The 16540-nt window shown below is 55.6% G+C and overlaps 1 protein-coding gene across 1 annotated transcript in view; it reads left to right on the top strand.

Annotated features, from left to right (window-relative positions):
* The first annotated feature begins 9932 nt into the window (after positions 1 to 9932).
* Positions 9933 to 16540, top strand: part of Sbno2 (strawberry notch homolog 2) — a 42731-nt gene continuing 36123 nt past the window's right edge. The window contains exon 1 of the mRNA XM_057771560.1: positions 9933 to 10039. The gene's annotated coding sequence lies outside the window, so the exon portion shown is untranslated. The remainder of the gene's footprint in view (positions 10040 to 16540) is intronic.

Genomic DNA, 16540 nt, shown 5'->3' with positions numbered 1-16540 from the left:
TCCCCCAAACTCGGGTCCCCGGGGACGCTGCTTCGGAAGGAGGCGACGGTCCGCCGTCGCGGCGCGCGGGCCGCTAGGTCATGGTCGCCACTCGGGCCCCGCGCTCAGGCGACCAAGGCGGCAGCACCGAGGCCAGTCCGAGCCGTCCATGTCCGGCCCGCGCAGACGCCCCGGGCGGCCCCTTAGTTCCGCGACTTCCTGGGGCGCGGACTCCACCCGGACGCAGGGCACCGGGACACCCGCAGGCCGCGGGCACCGAAGTCGGGGCAGGGAATCTTCCGGAGACCGATGGGGGGGAAGCTCACCCCGGGCGGCGGGTCCCCCTCGCCGCCGAGCCGCCGCGCGACAGGCAGGAGGCCGGAGCGGCGAGGGGGGAATCGAAGTCCAGGCAGGAAGATGCTGCCCGCGAGGAAAACTCCGAGCCGGCGCCACACTCCGCGGCTCGCGCCTCACTCGCGGACGCCGTGAGCCGCCTCCCCTTTCCTAGACCGACACGCCGCCGCCATCTTGTTTACCGCCCTGCGCCGCGCCGTCGTCGCACGCCTCAACGGCGGCCACGCCCCCTCGCAGGCCTAACGTGCGCGGCCGTTGGCTGTAGCTTTAAGCCCCGCCCCCTCGCCCCCTCCTCGATCCCCAACGCGGATTGGCCTATTTGGAGCCTGTGGGCGGCCGAGCTGACATTGGACAGCTCGGTTCCGCCTCAGAAAGCGAGATCTACGTTCTTATTGGTTGACTCAGACGCCCGTCAATGGGAATTAGAGTAAACTGGCGACTGTAAGGGAGCGACTGTGGGCTGTGACCTCAAGACCCGCCCCTCAGTGCTGTCCGGAGGTGGAATTGGTCAGCGCAGGCGTGTGGGGGCGGGACCTTCTTTCTCAATGGTTGTTGTAGACGCCCGTCAGCAAGCGCGACGGCTGGTGGTGGCGACCTCGGAATTCCGGGGCTTGCTCCCGTCCGCGTCCTCCGCGGAACGGCCGCGCGTGACTCCCGACACCGACCCGGCTCGGGCTCGTTCCCAACGGCCAAACGGGAGCCGGAGGCGCCCTGAAGCCCCGCCGAGCGCAGCGCGAAGTGACAACTCCGCGATGGTGAGGTGGCTCTACGGGTACAGGCGCCTGCCGTCAAGTCTGACGTCCCCGGTGAGAACCTCCTCCCGCAGGCTGTCTGTGACCGCCTAACGCACTCCGCGGGACACACAGGCACACGACAAAATGTGTTTTAAATAAAATAACAGCTGTCAAAAATGTGGCTTGGTACGATTGGCGTCGCTGCTGGCCTCAGCTTTCCTGCAGGGCACTGTTTGGAGATGTCGTTTCCAGTGTTTTAAATGTGCTTGCTCTCATGTGTACGCCTGTTTGGGCTGCATGTATGAAAATAAGGGTTGGGGTATAATTGACCGAGTTCGACTCCCAGCCCGCCACACGCCAGACTTCACACACCACAATCTCCGTAGAGGCCACTAGGGGGCGGGCTGGGACAAGTCACAGGCACGGGGTGCGCGAGGTAGCTGAGCAGGTAAAGGGACGTGAGCAGTGGCGAAGGAAGAACTGACTGCAGGCACATAAGCAAATTAAAGAAGAAGGAAAAAAATCAGAGAAACAAATAATCAAGACAGCTGAAGGAAACACAGGCTAGAAGAGATGAGAAGCCTGGAGGCGGGGCGGGGTTCTGGAGGATGGCTCGGAGGGTAAGAGCTCTGCCAGCTCTACCAGAGCACCCAGCTTCAGTTCCCAGCACCCACATGGCAGCCCACAACTATAACTGCATTCCTGGTGGATTCAGCGCCTTACTCTGGCCTCCAGAGGCTCCAACTGTATATACGTGGTGCACGTACATTCAAGCAAAACAGTCATACACATTGCAAAAAAATAAAACAATGAGGATCTAGGATGTCATTCGACATTGATCAGGCAGTGTGCGTGGAAAAATCAGCCTCTCTCTCCCCTCTCTCTCCTTCCCCCTCGAAGCTGGGATCACAGGCATGTGCCATGTCTGGCAGCTGCCGGTTGTACTTTTGAGTCTTTTAATTTGGAAATTCGGGAACTCATTACCATTACCTCTTTAGTAATGAGAACCAGCAGGTTCAGAGCAGAGAAGCGAGGGGGGCGCAGTAGGGGAAGGCCGACACGACCGTTAAGAACGCAGATTTAAGAGGTAATGTCTGGGGCTGGGGTGCAGTGGGTAGAGTGCCCGCCTAGCAGGACCGGAGTCCCAGGTCCCCGACGCAGCACGCATAAATCAGATGTGCTGTCCCCCGCTAAGGAGATTGAGGCAGGGAGAAATCAGGTTTTCAAGGTCATCCTCCACGACACAGTGAGTTCCAGGCCAGCCTGGGCTACACATTGAGACTCTATCTCCAAAGGGGAAAAATAAAGCAAAACAAAAATAAAAATACAAAACTGGTCCAGGCAGGCAGATCTCTGAGTTCCAGGCTAGCCTGATGTACAAAGGGAGTTCCAGAACAGCCAGGGCTATGCAGAGAAACCCTGTCTCAAAGAAAAAGGCAAAAAGAAAATCCTAATAAAATATTGTATTAAAAATTTAGTCCAGTGTCATGGGGCACACTTAGCCACTGTGTGGGTGCTGGAAATGAAACTCAAGACTTCTGGAACAGCAGCCAGGGCTCCAGCCATGAGGTACACTTTCAATTTCAACACTAGTAAGGCAGAGGCAGGTGGGTCTCTAAATTTGGAGTGACTCAAACTGTCTATAACTCCAGGTTGAAATTAGGGTGAATCTGAGTCCATCTCCTGGTCACCCCACACATGACAAGCTCTCTCAAGATACATACACACAAATAATATTTTTTTTCAAAAACCAACAAAAATTAAGTACATAAAAAAGGTTTCATGGGGCTGGAAAGATAGCTCAGTGCGGTGGCTGCTCTTCCAGAAGACCCGGGTTTGGTTCCCAGCACGCAGTAGCAGCTCACAGCTGTGTGACTCTAGTCCCAGGGGTGCACACAGCTGGTCAGACACTCTGAAAAGAAAAGAAATAGCTGCATGGTAATTCACGCATTTTTTTTTTCCACAACAGGGTTTCTCTGTAGCTTTGGAGCTTGTCCTGGAACTAGCTCTGTAAACCAGGCTGGCCTCAAACTCACAGAGATCCACCTGCTTCTGCCTCCCGAGTGCTGGGATTAAAGGCGTACGCCACCACCGCCCATAGTTCACGCCTTGGAAGGCAGAGTTTGAGGTCAGCCTGGTCTACAGAGTGAGTTCCAGAACAGCCAAGGCTACACAGAGAAACCCTGTCAAAAAAAAAAAAAAAGAAAGAAGAAAAGAAACAAAAAATGAAATCTCCAAAAAACAACAACAACAACAACAAAAATGACATCAAAGGTTCAGGGTTCAGGATGTGACTCAGAGGTAGGTAGAGTCCCTGGAACTCCTGGGTTTTCTAGCATCTCAACGTGAATAAATTAAATAGGTGTGGTGGCAGGACCAGCTCATGGTCATCCTCCACTACATTGAGAGGTAGCCTGGGCTATGTGGGATCCTTCCATGTATAACCTGACACCCAGGGGCCTTTGTACATACCCCAGGCTTCACCCTGTCACCCTGACTCTTCATGTGCCTCACTGAAGCTCAACTTCAGGATTTCTGACCTTAGCAACAGCTTAAATAATGGGTGATTGGTTGTCAGTGAATAACTCAGTAACTAGGCAAGTTTGTTACACAGCCATAGCTGACTAATACAAATCGAATGATATCCTCCTAGCTTAGGACCCTGGGTTCTGTTCTTGCCTTGCACATCAGTGAACCCATTTGAGAAATGGGCGGGGGGATCCATTCACTCCCTTGCTTGAGATCACCACCTCGAGGACCCTAACTTGAGTGGTAGAGTGGAAATTTGAATAGGAGATTCAGGGTCGCTCCTGGGCGCCACTGGATGCTGAGTTCCACACACATCCCCCTCAAGTGTGGGAAGCTGAAGCACCATAAGAAAAGGCTGGATTGGGGGCTGGAGAGATGGCTCAGAGGGTAAGAGCACTGACTGCTCTTCCAGAGGTCCCGAGTTCGATTCCCAGCAACCACATGGTGGCTCACAACCATCTGTAATGAGACCTGGTGCCTTCTTTGCCAGCAGTACATTGTATGCTTAATAAATAAATAAATCTTTAAAAAAAAAAAAAAGAAAAGGCTGGATTGGCCGATGAGAGGGAGTCCGCAGAGAGCCTCCTGCCCCCGCTGTCGGGTGTGCATGTGAGGGGGGTCTCAGCTGATGTGACTCTCTGTTTTGGTCTAGTCTCGTCTCTAAGAGCAGGACTTTCTCCCCAAAGTCCCCAGCATGACCCCTATGTGAGACCTAGACCTACCATCTCAGTCGCTGGGGCAGAGCCACGTTCACTGCCCTTCAAAAGCCTTCCCTGACCTTCATAGCTTTTTTCTGTTGGCTTCTTTTGAGACAGGGTCTCTGGTAGCCTGGGCTGGTCTTGAACTTGTGATGTAGCTAAGGATGACCCTAAACTCTTCCTCCAGTGCTTAGAGACAGACAGATGTAGTCCTCTTTTTTTTTCTCTGTAGCTTTGGTGCCTGTCCTGGAATTAGCTCTTGTAGCCCAGGCTGGCCTCAAACTCACTAAGATCCACCTGCCTCTGCCTACCGAGTGCTGGGATCAAAGGTGTGCGCCACCACCACCCAGCTCCTCCTTTCCTTTTTAGATCTACCTACGTACCTCAATCTTTCCTGGCTTCCTCCTTAAAAACAAACAAACAGCCGGGCGGTGGTGGCGCACGCCTTTAATCCCAGCACTCGGGAGGCAGAGGCAGGCGGATCTCTGTGAGTTCGAGACCAGCCTGGTCTACAAGAGCTAGTTCCAGGACAGGCTCCAAAACCACAGAGAAACCCTGTCTCGAAAAACCAACAAACAAACAAACAAACAAACAGCAAACAAAGGCCCATGATGCCCTGTGCACCCAGGGCTTCCCCACACGGGCTGGATAGAGTCTGAACTCAGAGATCTGCCCGCCTCTGCCTCCTGAGTGTGGATTAAAGGCGTGCGCCACCACTGTCCAATCTCAGTTTACCTACTTTTTACTATAAAGTCATCTCTATAAGGCTGTATAAATGGACCTAGGTTACATCCCCAGCACCAAAACTACCACAATGTCTTTCTTATATGGAAACACAACACACACGTGTTCATATAAAACTCCTCTGAAGCCGGGCGGTGGTGGCGCACGCCTTTAATCCCAGCACTCGGGAGGCAGAGTCAGGCGGATCTCTGTGAGTTCGAGACCAGCCTGGTCTACAAGAGCTAGTTCCAGGACAGGCTCCAAAACCACAGAGAAACCCTGTCTCGAAAAACCAAAAAAAAAAAACAAAAAACAAAAAACAATAAAACTCCTCTGAAGTCGGGCGGTGGTGGCGCACGCCTTTAATCCCAGCACTCGGGAGGCAGAGGCAGGCGGATCTCTGTGAGTTCGAGGCCAGCCTGGTCTACAAAGGGAGTTCCAGGACAGGCTCCAAAGCTACAGAGAAACCCTGTCTCGAAAAACAAAACAAAACAAAACAAAACAAAAAAAAAAAAAAAAAAAAAAACCTCCTCTGAGAGCTACATCGTTTGAAGGACGGTCATTGCAGCACAGACAGGCTGTGAACCTTACCTGGGTCACACAGCATTGTACGGAAGAGCTAAGATTCAAACCCTGAAGTTACAACTCCTGTTCTCGGCTCTGACCGCCATCCTTTCTGTATGTGAGTGGCAGGCACGCACCTGTGACCAGTTCCAATCCCTCCCCTCAGACCTGCTGGGATTACAGACTGTACCCCAAGCCTTGTGGGGTACGCCTGAGCTGGTGGTGACTGAAATCCACACCCTTCTCCAAATGCCCCTCTGGTCCCACCAGGATGGGGAGTGAGTCATCCTGTCCTGGAATCTCCCTTGGGCAGGGTGGTGACTCCCGGGTGAAGGTTCAGGAATCCCCAGAGCAGGTGAAATCACTGATCTAGGCTGGCATGGTGGCGCTGGTTAGCGCCAGGGAGTGAGCTGGGACTTCATCACTCCAGAGGCCCTAGGTTAGTGTCCAGGTGTCAAGTAGTCTCTGTCCGGTTATCTACTGAGGGTCCCAGCACGGGGCTTGGGAGCTGGCCTCAGAGCGCCCACTGAACATGCCTGGGAAAAAGAAAAGCAAACTAGAGCTCATCCCCACTTTGTACCCCATCTTCTGTCCTTTGGACACTTGAGTTCTAACCCTGGCCAGCCTTCCTCCTGGGTGTCCTTAACTGCTCCCCCATGCTCTGTGCCCTCTGTGGTCGCCAGCCATTCGGGACCTGAGTATGAGGCCCTCAGTCCAGTCATGGCTTGGTACTGGACTGCCTGCTCGACACGGGGTGAGGGGAACCCTGAGAGGCATCCTCTCCCCCACTGTGTTACCCACAGCTCCTACAGGTGCTGGTGGATAGTCTGAACTCAGGCTCCTTTCTCTTTTCTAGGTTTGGTCTGTCAATAGCTGAGCCTTTGTGTGTGTGAGTGTGTGTGTGTGTGGTGTTGGCATGGTGTGTGTATGAGTGCCTATGTGTGTATGTATGCATGTTGGCATGAGTGTACATGTGGGTTGGCGTGCGGGTATGTGTGTGCACGTGTGCCCCCAGGCTCTTAGCCCCTCACTGGGGGGCTACAAGCATCAGCTCCACCTGTAAGCTACATCCAGAGCTTGCTTTTTACATAATTTTTGGGGGTATGAGTATTTTGTCTACATGTCTGTCTTACACCATGTGCACACAGTGGCGGAGGTAACCAGAAGAGGGCTTCGGATCCCCTGGGACTGGAGTTACAGATGGTTGTCAGCTGGCATCTGGGTGCTGGAAGTAAACCTGGGTCCTCTGCAAGAGCAGCCCCCCCCCCCTTTTAAAGACCAGATCTCATTAAATTGCTTCGGCTGACTTTGAACTCACCATCTCCCTGCCTGTCTCTGGAGTCCTGGGATAACAGCACAGCACTATGGCACCGTGCCTGGCTACTGTTTTCTGCTCTGGGTACGCTGTACCCCTCTCCCTGCTGCTCCCAGCCCTGGCCCTGGCCCTTGTCCACACGCCCTCTTGCTACTGTTCCCCTTGTTCTTCAGCATTGTCACCTCAGGACCCACTCGGGACAAAGGGGAGGCCTGTGGATCGATGTCTTCAGTGGTTGTCCCAGGTGTCCCAGCCTCTCCCTGCAGAGGAGGAAGGCCTGGCTGGGTGGGTCTCAAACTCGTCAGGCAGGTTTGCTCTTCCCTGAAGTCTTGGCACAGACCAGTTCCCTTACAGGGGCCCAGCAGGATCTGGCTGTGTGCCCTGGGGCCGAGGACAGAGGAGCCCGGGTACTGCAACAGTGGCCTCTAGACATCTGGGGACACCAAGAAAGAAGCTGGCGCAGGTGGGTGCTGCTGGAGGGCAGATGTCTGGGCTGTGGGGAGGGGCAGTGTGTGTGTGTGTGTGTGTGTGTGTGTGTGTGTAGAGAGAGAGGCTGGGAGATGAGGTGAGGGCAGGCATAGCTTCTGCAGCCGCTCCTGCCTCAGTGTCCCCTTCTGCACCGAGGAAAGCCCTGATGGAGCTTGAGAAAGAGGGATGTGAGGGTGGCAAAGTAGAGAGGGGAAGAGGTAGTGCCAGACTGAGGGCCCCACTAGGGGAAGTGGGTAGAGAAAACAGAAGTGGCCAGGGGGACTCTGAGAGGAGGAGAGGCTTCGGTGGCAGCCTGGGAACACTGGGACTTTCCAGAGTGTGGGGAAACAGGAAGTGAATCCCTGCTGGGCCAGGCGGGCCCACCTGCTGCTCAGTACCTGCCCAGGGCTGGGTCTCTGTCAGCGGGAAGCTGGGGCTGGTATGTGTAGAAGCTGAGGGCTCGGAATGTTTTAGCAATGGCTGGCAGGGTTTTCTGTCCTTTGCAACAATGAAAGGCTGGACAGAGCTGTTCAGGGGGAGTGGGTGCCTACCTAGAAGAGGCTTTAATTTCTAGAGTCCCAGCCCCTCTCCCCAGGGACACAGAAAGCAGACTTGGTGCTCCATGCTTGTCACCCAGTACTTGGAAGGCGGTGGCAGGGGGGCCAGGACTTCAAGGTCATCTTTGGTTACTTTTTGAGTTTGGTGTTGGCTGGAGTGCACGAGACCCTTCCCAAAACAAAACAAAACAGAACAGAAAAAAATCAACAGAGATGGACAGTGGTGGCACACACCTTTAAGCTCAGCAGTCTGGAGGTAGAGGCAGGCGGAGCTCTATTAAGAGTTCAAGGCCAGCCTGGACTGTGGAGCAAATTCTAGGACAGCTGGGGCTACATAGAGAAACCTTGTCTTGAAATCCCTCCCTCCAAAAAACTCCCAACACTTTGACAATGTAGTTGAACAACCTAGCAGTTAGCTAGGGTTACTATCTGTTCATTAGTTTAGGGCTAGGAGAAGAGAGACTTGGAGGAGTCACATGGCTGGCTTTCCTGGGTCACACAGCAAGTCCGTGGTACTGCATCTAAAACTGGGCCATGAACTGAGAGCCAGGCCCCTGCTGCTCTCTGAGGCTGACTCCCATGATTCCTCGGAAATCCCCAAATCTGACTAATTCCCTAGCCATCCCCAGCTTGGTGGTGGATTCCTTCAGGCTGACAGGGTTGGATACACCCTGGCCTGGGCAAACTGCCCCCATTTGAGTCAAGATTACCCATAGTGACCTCGTGGCTTCCCATGGTGGACGTGGCAGTGGTCACTGCCATGCCTTTCCTTAGATGACCAGGGGCTAACTTCAGGACAGCCCTCTGCTTCCCTCTCTTGCTCTGGGAAAGGCAGGTGACACCAATCGCTATCTGAGAGGACGAAGGTGAGAGAGCTGGCTTCATGGGCTTGAGACCTGGGCCTCCCTGTGGGTAACAAACCTGACCGAGACTCTTCACTCTGTGTGTGTGCTTGTAGGTCAGAGGTTAACCTGTTCCTCAGAAACCGCCTGTGTTGTTTTCTCAGACGTGGTCCCTCACTGGCCTGGACCGCGCCAGCTAGGCTGGCTAGCTAGGGAGTTCTAGAAACCCTGCCTCTGCCTCCCCAGTGCTGGGGCTTATGCTATAAACACACTCCAGCACACCTGGGTCTTTCACATGGGCGCGGGCATCGACCTCGGGCCCTCAGGCTGGCAAGGCAAGCACATTACCCACTGACCAGCCCCAACCCACTCCACCAGGCCTTTGAACAGCTTTTCTTTCTTTTCGTCTGTGTGACAAATTCTGCCTGTGGCCTGCTCTCTCAAGGCCTGTGTGAGGGTGTTTAGTCCTGGCTTTCGGTCCCCTAGGCAGGGGTTTCCTGGGGGCACAATAAAGAACCAAGTCGTCAGTGTTGTGTGCCTTTAATCCCAACATTTGGGAAGCAGAGGCAGGCAGAGTTCTGTGAGTTCAAGGCCAGCCTGGTCTACATTGGGAGTTCCAGGACAGCCAGGGCTACATGGAGAGAAAATAGCATTCACAGAGTTCATCAGATTATTTATTTATAAGCAAGTCTAATCACACAGGAGGTTTCCGTGTGGTAGTAACTCTGGATCTGAATTCGCGATTTCAGCTGGGAAAGGGGATGGTGGCTGAACTGGCTTTTACCCCCACTGCTGTAGGTGTGTGCTGAGAAGCTAGTGTGGACATGAGAAAGGATGGTGGGCTATGCCTTTAACGCGAGCCCTTGTGAGGTGGAGGCTGAGTTTTAGGCCAGCCAAGGTTCTAGTGAGACTTTGTCTAAAAGGGCTTGTTCTAGATGGTTCTGAGGTAGCTGGAGATTGCTCGGGTGTAAGAGGTTGGTGGGGTCCGATCCGATGTTGCGAGTGTGCCGGGCCAGATAAGGGGAAACTGAGGCCCAGACTGTCCAGCGGGGTCAAGTTCAATAGTTGAGGTCCGAGCACGGTGAAGGGGTCCTGGTCCCTGCAGCACCCAAGCTCCGCCCCAGCCCCACGAAGCCCCGCCCCAAAGGCCGCGCCCCCTCTCAGGAGCGGAAGTGCGCTCCGCCGCCAAGATGGCGCCCAGAACCCGGAAGTGAGCGGTATCGGCTGAGAGGCTCCGGGAAACTGAGGCGCCGCGGGCTTCGCGACCGGGTCTGAGGTGAGGCGCCGGCCTGAGACTCCGCTGTGACCCCCTCCGCGACTCCCACGCGACTCACGTGGACAGGCCCGGGTTCCGGGGTTCTCGCGGGCGTTCTGGGGCTGCAGGGCGGGGGCGAGCACGGAGGAGAGTGCGGCACCGCGACCTCTGACCCTTCCCGCGACCCCCGACCCTGCCCCCAGTCGCGACCCTTGTCTCTCTCCGTGAAGTTTGACCCGGCCCCCCGCGTCGACCTCGGAGTCTGTCTGCCCCCCGTCCTGCCGCGACCCCTGACCCCGCCCCCGCCGTCAAGCCCCTAGACCCGTCTCCGTAGGGACCTCTCACTGCCAGTTTGACCCTTCACCCCGGGAACCCTGAGTCCTTTAGCGACCCCCGTGGTGCGTCTTTGACATTGACCCCAACTTCTGTGACCCCCGTGCTTTGGGCGAACCCGGATTCCCGCTTCTGCCGATGAGAACCCTTCCTTCCGCGGGAATCTTGACCACTCCTGGCCTTGACCCTGGTCTTGGGTCTTGGGAGGTACCCCTTTCTCCTTCCTGCACCTCGAACCCCCTATAGTCTGCTTTGAACCTTGACCCCAACCTCTCGCTTACCCTCTGTCAACAACTGAACCTTAACTTCGCCTTGGGGCCCCCATTTTCCTAGTGAACTTTAACCTCACACTGGGGACCCCGTTCTCCCAGTGAACCTAGGCCCTGCCCTCTGAGACCGGTTTCTTCCCTGGGAACCTTGACCACAGCCTCCCCTGTGACTTCTGCCCTTGACTCCGGTCCTGGGAGTGAAACCCAGCCTCCACCTTGTGCCGCGATCCCTCGATCCCAGGCTCGCTCATGGCTTCTAACCTTTTCTTTCTGCTGTTTTCTATGCCCCGTGTTCTTTTGGATCCCTGGCTTTTTCTGGTGGATCTTTGACCCTGGAGTACCATGGGGTGTCTTTGTCCATTACCCCCCACGTGTTGGCCCCAGCCCTGGGGGTTCCCAGGACTCCTGGCTCTCCAGGAGGAGCCGCCTCACTATGTGGATGGCAGTCATCGCCGACCCTAGCCTCCCTCACGTTGTGCTGCTATTGTTTGGGGGGGGGGGGGTGATAGCAGTAATGTCAAACAAGACTCCAGGGAGCTGAGGGATGAAAGTGGGTGTCACCACCCCAAGTACTGGAAGTGCACTGGAGGGACATGGCTGGACTAGCCTGGTGGTGAGGCAGGGACCTCAGGGTGTCTCCCTAGATGTCATGGTTAACTCCAAAAAAAAAAAAAAAAAAAAAAAGGCATGAGGCCTGAGTGTGTCAAGTGGCCGGGACATCCCCCGGCTCTGCTTCCCGGAATGCCTGTGAGTCCCGCCTGCTCGGGAGCGGCCTTCCTGCCCTAGCTGTCTGGTGCCAACTGCTGTACCCTGTGAGTGGCGAGTGAGCATGGTGCCTGGCCTTGGGGGTGGTATGATTGCTGGCAGTTCGGTGAGTGGTAAGTTTCCCAGTGTGGTGAGGGGCACGGAGCTGAGTCGGGAGCGCAGCAAGCGTAGCCAGGAGGCTGGTGTGACTGGGACTGGCTACTCATAAAGCTCTGCCGTGTGCGACGGGGGATATTTGAAGGGACAAGGTGCATAATTTAGTGGGTACAAAGTTGCCCCTAACTCAGAGGCCTGGTGGCCTGTTTCCCTCCCTCTGTGACTGACCCTGCTAGGGACCTGCTTCAGTGGCAAGTGGCTGGAATCTACCTGGGAGGCCAGGCTGGACCCCCTGTTTCCCCATTCATCCTTCAATGTCCTTGGGCCAACCGTGGATTTCTCCAGAGGCTGACTCCTGGAGATGAGTGCTGAGGCCCTGCCGGCCCAGCCCTCCATGCCCCTCAGCTGCTCCTGAAGCTTTCTGCTCTGCTCTGCTCTGCTTTAGGGAGAAGCTGGGCATAGGTTGGAGTGAGCATCCTGGCCCCACTAGCGGCCGCTTCTCTGAGCTCTGGAGTGTGGGCAATCTTGTGTGGAAGTAGGTGCATAAGAGGGAAATTGAGGTGCTGAGAGCTTACACTCGCCCTGTGTATCGCTGCAGCTCACATGCCTGCCCATGCAACCCTGGCTTGATATGCCAGAGCCCCGCGAGCAGGGCCGGCAGGAAACACTGACCCAGAGATAGAATAAAGAGGCAACTGTCCTTGCCCTCTCCAGGGGCCTGGAAGGGTAAGACTGGCTGCTTCACTGCTTGGGATGTGTTGTAATCTGAAATTGGGACTGTGGGGAGGTTTGCGTGGGGGTAAAGGATGGTCCTCGTCTCCCGTTGGCAACATGGCCCCTAGACTGGGTCTGTGTGCGATACTCTGGACTGCGCGAGAACTCGGTCAGATCTGTGCTGGGTGCATGTGTGCGTTTGCATGCCAGTGTCCCTCTCAATCACACGGGTTCACATGTGTGTGCTGTTCACTGTGCGCAGTCTGCAGCTCTGTTCACGTCTTCCATAACTAAGGGTCCTGTGGTAACATGGGGATGATGGAGGATATGTGTGGTCAGTATGGGACACAGCCTGAGGGCAAGGTCACCCAGGTCATCCTGGACTGTCCCCCTGCAAGGACTTGGGGTGAGGAGCTGACTTTCTCCGGTACTACTGTGGACAGTGGCCGCCACCCCTCTAGTTACCCTGCTTCATCCCTGGGAGAGGTGGGCACCTCTTTTGTGTCTCGGGATGGTAGAGCCAGGACTCCAGCTGAGACTATTGTCTTTGTGTTGTGGGCACTTTGTGCTTAGGACAATGTGGAGGAACCTCAAGGACATGGTGTTCAGACCCCAGACACAGAAGGTCACACATGCCCTCTGGTGGGAAGTATCCAGAGCAGGAGAATCCAGCAACAGGAGGAGGGTTTGTAGGGCCTGGGGTAGGGAGTTGGGGATGGGGTGACTGCTTATGGGGACAGCTCTTCCTTTGAACAAAGATCATAGAATGTTCCAGAGCTAGGCAGAGGTGATGTTTGTGTGACTTAGGATATAGTGAGCCCCAGCACATCACAGACTCTGCCGAGGAACTGTTGCCCAAAGCAAGACCAGTCGTGTTCCCCAGAAACCCACGGGTGTGATTGCAGGCTTGGGAATGGGTCATAGGTCTGGTTCCTTGCCAGTTCACATCAGGGACACCAGAGAATGGCTGGGAACCTTGTCCTGGGCCCCTTGGAGGAGGGCAGGCACAGTGACCCGTATGGCCGCAGCTCAGCTCTGTCTTTAGAGGGCAGCTTCCAGGAGCCAGACACAGATGCCACGGTGGGGACCCATGTGCCAATACTGGTGTGTATTGCTCCCGGTACTGGGCCCGTGTGCTCGATCCACACCTGCGTTGTCAAAGGAATAGGGAGGGTGCCCCTGGCCTATGAAGAACAGCCCATCGGGCCCGGGTCATGTGCTGAGGGTCTAGGGACAGCAGAGATTCTCTGTGCTGGGGAAGATTGGCTCGGCCACCGTGTGCCCAGACTGAGCAGAGAGGAGATCGACAGTAGGCTGGACAGCACTCGCAGGCGGCTTTGGGTCTGCCCTGCCTTGTGTCCTGCAGACTTGTGGTGCCCACATCCACACACTGCTGCTCTGAGAGAAGCAGACTTGGAGGTCCCTCGTCAAGACAGCCTGGGCCAGGCCCAGTGCAAACCCAGCACAGACTGAAACTGAAAGGGGCAGTGTCTGGGATGGGCCAAGGTCCTAGAGGAAGGCTGGTCATTCGCCTTTCCCGGAAGTCTCCCCACCCACGGGGATCACAGGCCACAGACGTAGGACATGAGGGTCCTAGGAGGGCCGCAGATCTAGGTCTTTATGGTGGTGACTCACTGTGACAAGGGTGGGGGTGACTGTCTCAGGCGTGCCAGCGGGTTAGAGAACAGCAGCTACCCACCCCAACTGCTCCCTCTCTATCCTGCAGCCTAGGGTGGCCTCGTGAACATCAGGTAAACCAAGGCAAGCCTGGACTCCCTGGGCAGTGGTTTGGGTTCTGGGTCCTGGGGATGGGTGCTGTGGGAGTCCAGTGTGCCTGGTGGGGACTGGGAGGGGGGTTAAGAGCAGCTGGAATGTTTTGGGTTGGGCCAGTGAGGGTTCCGTGTGTATCCCAAGTGCTGTGAATTGGGGTATCTGGCTGAGCTCCTGTGTCCTGGCCATTGGGGTTTGTGTCTGAGCCTGGCTAAAGGCCAGCTGAGAAAACCTGTTGACGTCGCCTGGGAACAGATGGCCTCTTAGATTCTGAAGCTTGGTCTTCTGAGACCTAGGTAGGAGTCTCAGGGATGGCATTAGGGGTGTCCCAGAGTTGAATTGACATTTCTACTCTGGCTTTGTGGGAACTTGACAGCACCCAGCATTAGGGGTTGGGTGTGACATCCTGTGTCGCCCACTCTAGATAGTCAGGGGCTGCCACCCCAAACTCTGATCCAAGTCTTCTCCAGAAAAACCAGCCTGGCTGGATACCCAGGGCCACATTCCTTTCTCCTGCCCCCTCCTGCCATGCCTGGGCCTCCCCAGTGTGCCCTGCCTACCTGTTCCTCCACTGGAGAGCAGGGCTGGCTGTTGAGCTCCTGAGAAGCTGTGGGGCTCCAGATACCCCAGCATCTGTCACTGTGCTTGTGGATCCCTGCTGGTCATTCGAAAGTTTTGGGGCGTGTGGCTGGTCTTGGGTGGAGTTGGGATCTCAGGTCTGGCCTAGAAAGCCATTAGAATAGCCAGCCCTAGGGGCATGCTCTATTTCGTGGTCAGGACCTAAACTCTGAGGTTTTGGTAAGAGTCCTGGGTGAAGCCGGGCGGTGGTGGCGCACACCTTTAATCCCAGCACTTGGGAGGCAGAGGCAGGTGGATCTCTGTGAGTTCGAGACCAGCCTGGTCTACAGAGCTAGTTCCAGGACAGGCTCCAAAACCACAGAGAAACCCTGTCTCGAAAAACCAAAAAAAAAAAAAAAAAAAAAAAAAAAAAGAGTCCTGGGTGAGAGACTGCAGTTCAGTGGTGAGAGCACTCATTACACACACACACACAGCCCTGGGTTCCCTTTCCGGCACCATATAAACCTGGTATGTGGTATACACTCTAGAGTTCTACTGAGTTCAGGGCCACAGTCTTCCTTGGTGTGTCTGAGTGGCCATGGTGTTCCTGGGTCTTCACAGGCCTCTCTCTTCCACTTACCTACAGGCAAGTGAGTTGACTCTGGGCCCCCAAGACAAACTGGCTGCCCTGCTGGCTGTGGAATTGGGGACAGCAGGAGTCCTCTGGATTCTAATCCTACCTACTGACAGCATTGACAAGGAGGCCCCTGCCTTGTAGTGCTGGACTTACAGTCTCCTCATAGTAGAGAGAAAATGGTGTGCCTTGGGCTGCTGCAGTGTCAATCAAGCCTCCCTGTCACTAGTGGGGAGCGTAGGGCCTCACTCACACAGACACGCTCCGCTCCTGTCCCTGCAGCCCATGCCTAAGCCACAGCCAGCCTCCATTTTCTTCTGGACATTGAGTGACCACCACTGGGATGAGGTTGTTGTTGCTGACATTGAGGCTGGACCAAAGGGACCCAAGGACAGTGGTGGTCACCGGGACATCACTGGCCCAGTGATAGCCAGCCCCAGCCACCATTCGGGCTCTCCAAGGATCACTGAGCTTGAGGTGGGGATGGCAGCAAGTGTGGGATGGAAGAGACACCCCTCTATGATGACCATGTCTTTATCAAGGACCAGGAAGATGGGTGGTGGGGTGACGGGGAGGGTTGGCTTAACACCTGCTCAGAAGCTGATCTGGGATCAGAGGAGACTATAGTCTCTCAAAGTCCACACTTAAGCACAAGACCCTCATGGACTTTCCCAGATAGAGACACCCGTTTGGAAACCAGCCCCAGGAGGCTGTCTACATGTGCCATGTGGGTAGAGGATTAAAGCAACAGATGAGCAGTTGAGCTCATCACCAGAGCCAGTGTCCTCCCTCCCCCAGCTCTCTCCACGGCAGTGAGACTGCACCTGAAGTGGCCAGAGCAGAGCTGGGGCCCTGCAGACCCAGGCTGAGGCACTCTCGTGCCTCTGGGATGGGCAGCTGTAGAGCTAGATGATATGGAGGGCTGTATACCCAAAGCCAGGCACTGGGGCAGTTCCTGAGGCTGGGACCCATTGACCTGTTGGTGTACCAGCATGCCTTGCTTTGTGTGGCACCCACCTCCCTCTGCAGCCAGGAGAAGGTGTGTACCCATGGGCTCTGGGAAGCCAGCTAATACCTCCAGTGGGGACTGTGAGTCCTCCACATGGTTCCTGCTGGCTGTGTCCCAGCCCTGATGGCACCTGTGGACTGGCTCCTCAGGTGAGGTTTTCCTCCTGGCGGTGGCAGCATCCATAGGACCCTGACTGAGAGCCAGGCGTGGTGATGTACACGGGCCACCTCAGGAGGATGCGTTCAAGGCCTGCTTAGAGTAGGTGAGGCCCTGTCCCAGCCAACAGAGAGCACAGAGCTGTACTTAAGCATGAGATGAGGAGTCCCAGCCACCTTTTTGCGCCTCCTGTGCTTCTGTACCCCAGCCCCTGATGG

This window comes from Chionomys nivalis, chromosome 6 (genome assembly GCF_950005125.1).
Source record: "Chionomys nivalis chromosome 6, mChiNiv1.1, whole genome shotgun sequence".
NCBI lineage: Eukaryota > Metazoa > Chordata > Mammalia > Rodentia > Cricetidae > Chionomys > Chionomys nivalis.
The sequence above is the reverse complement of the archived record's forward strand: the minus strand, read 5'-3'. Positions and strand labels throughout refer to the sequence as shown.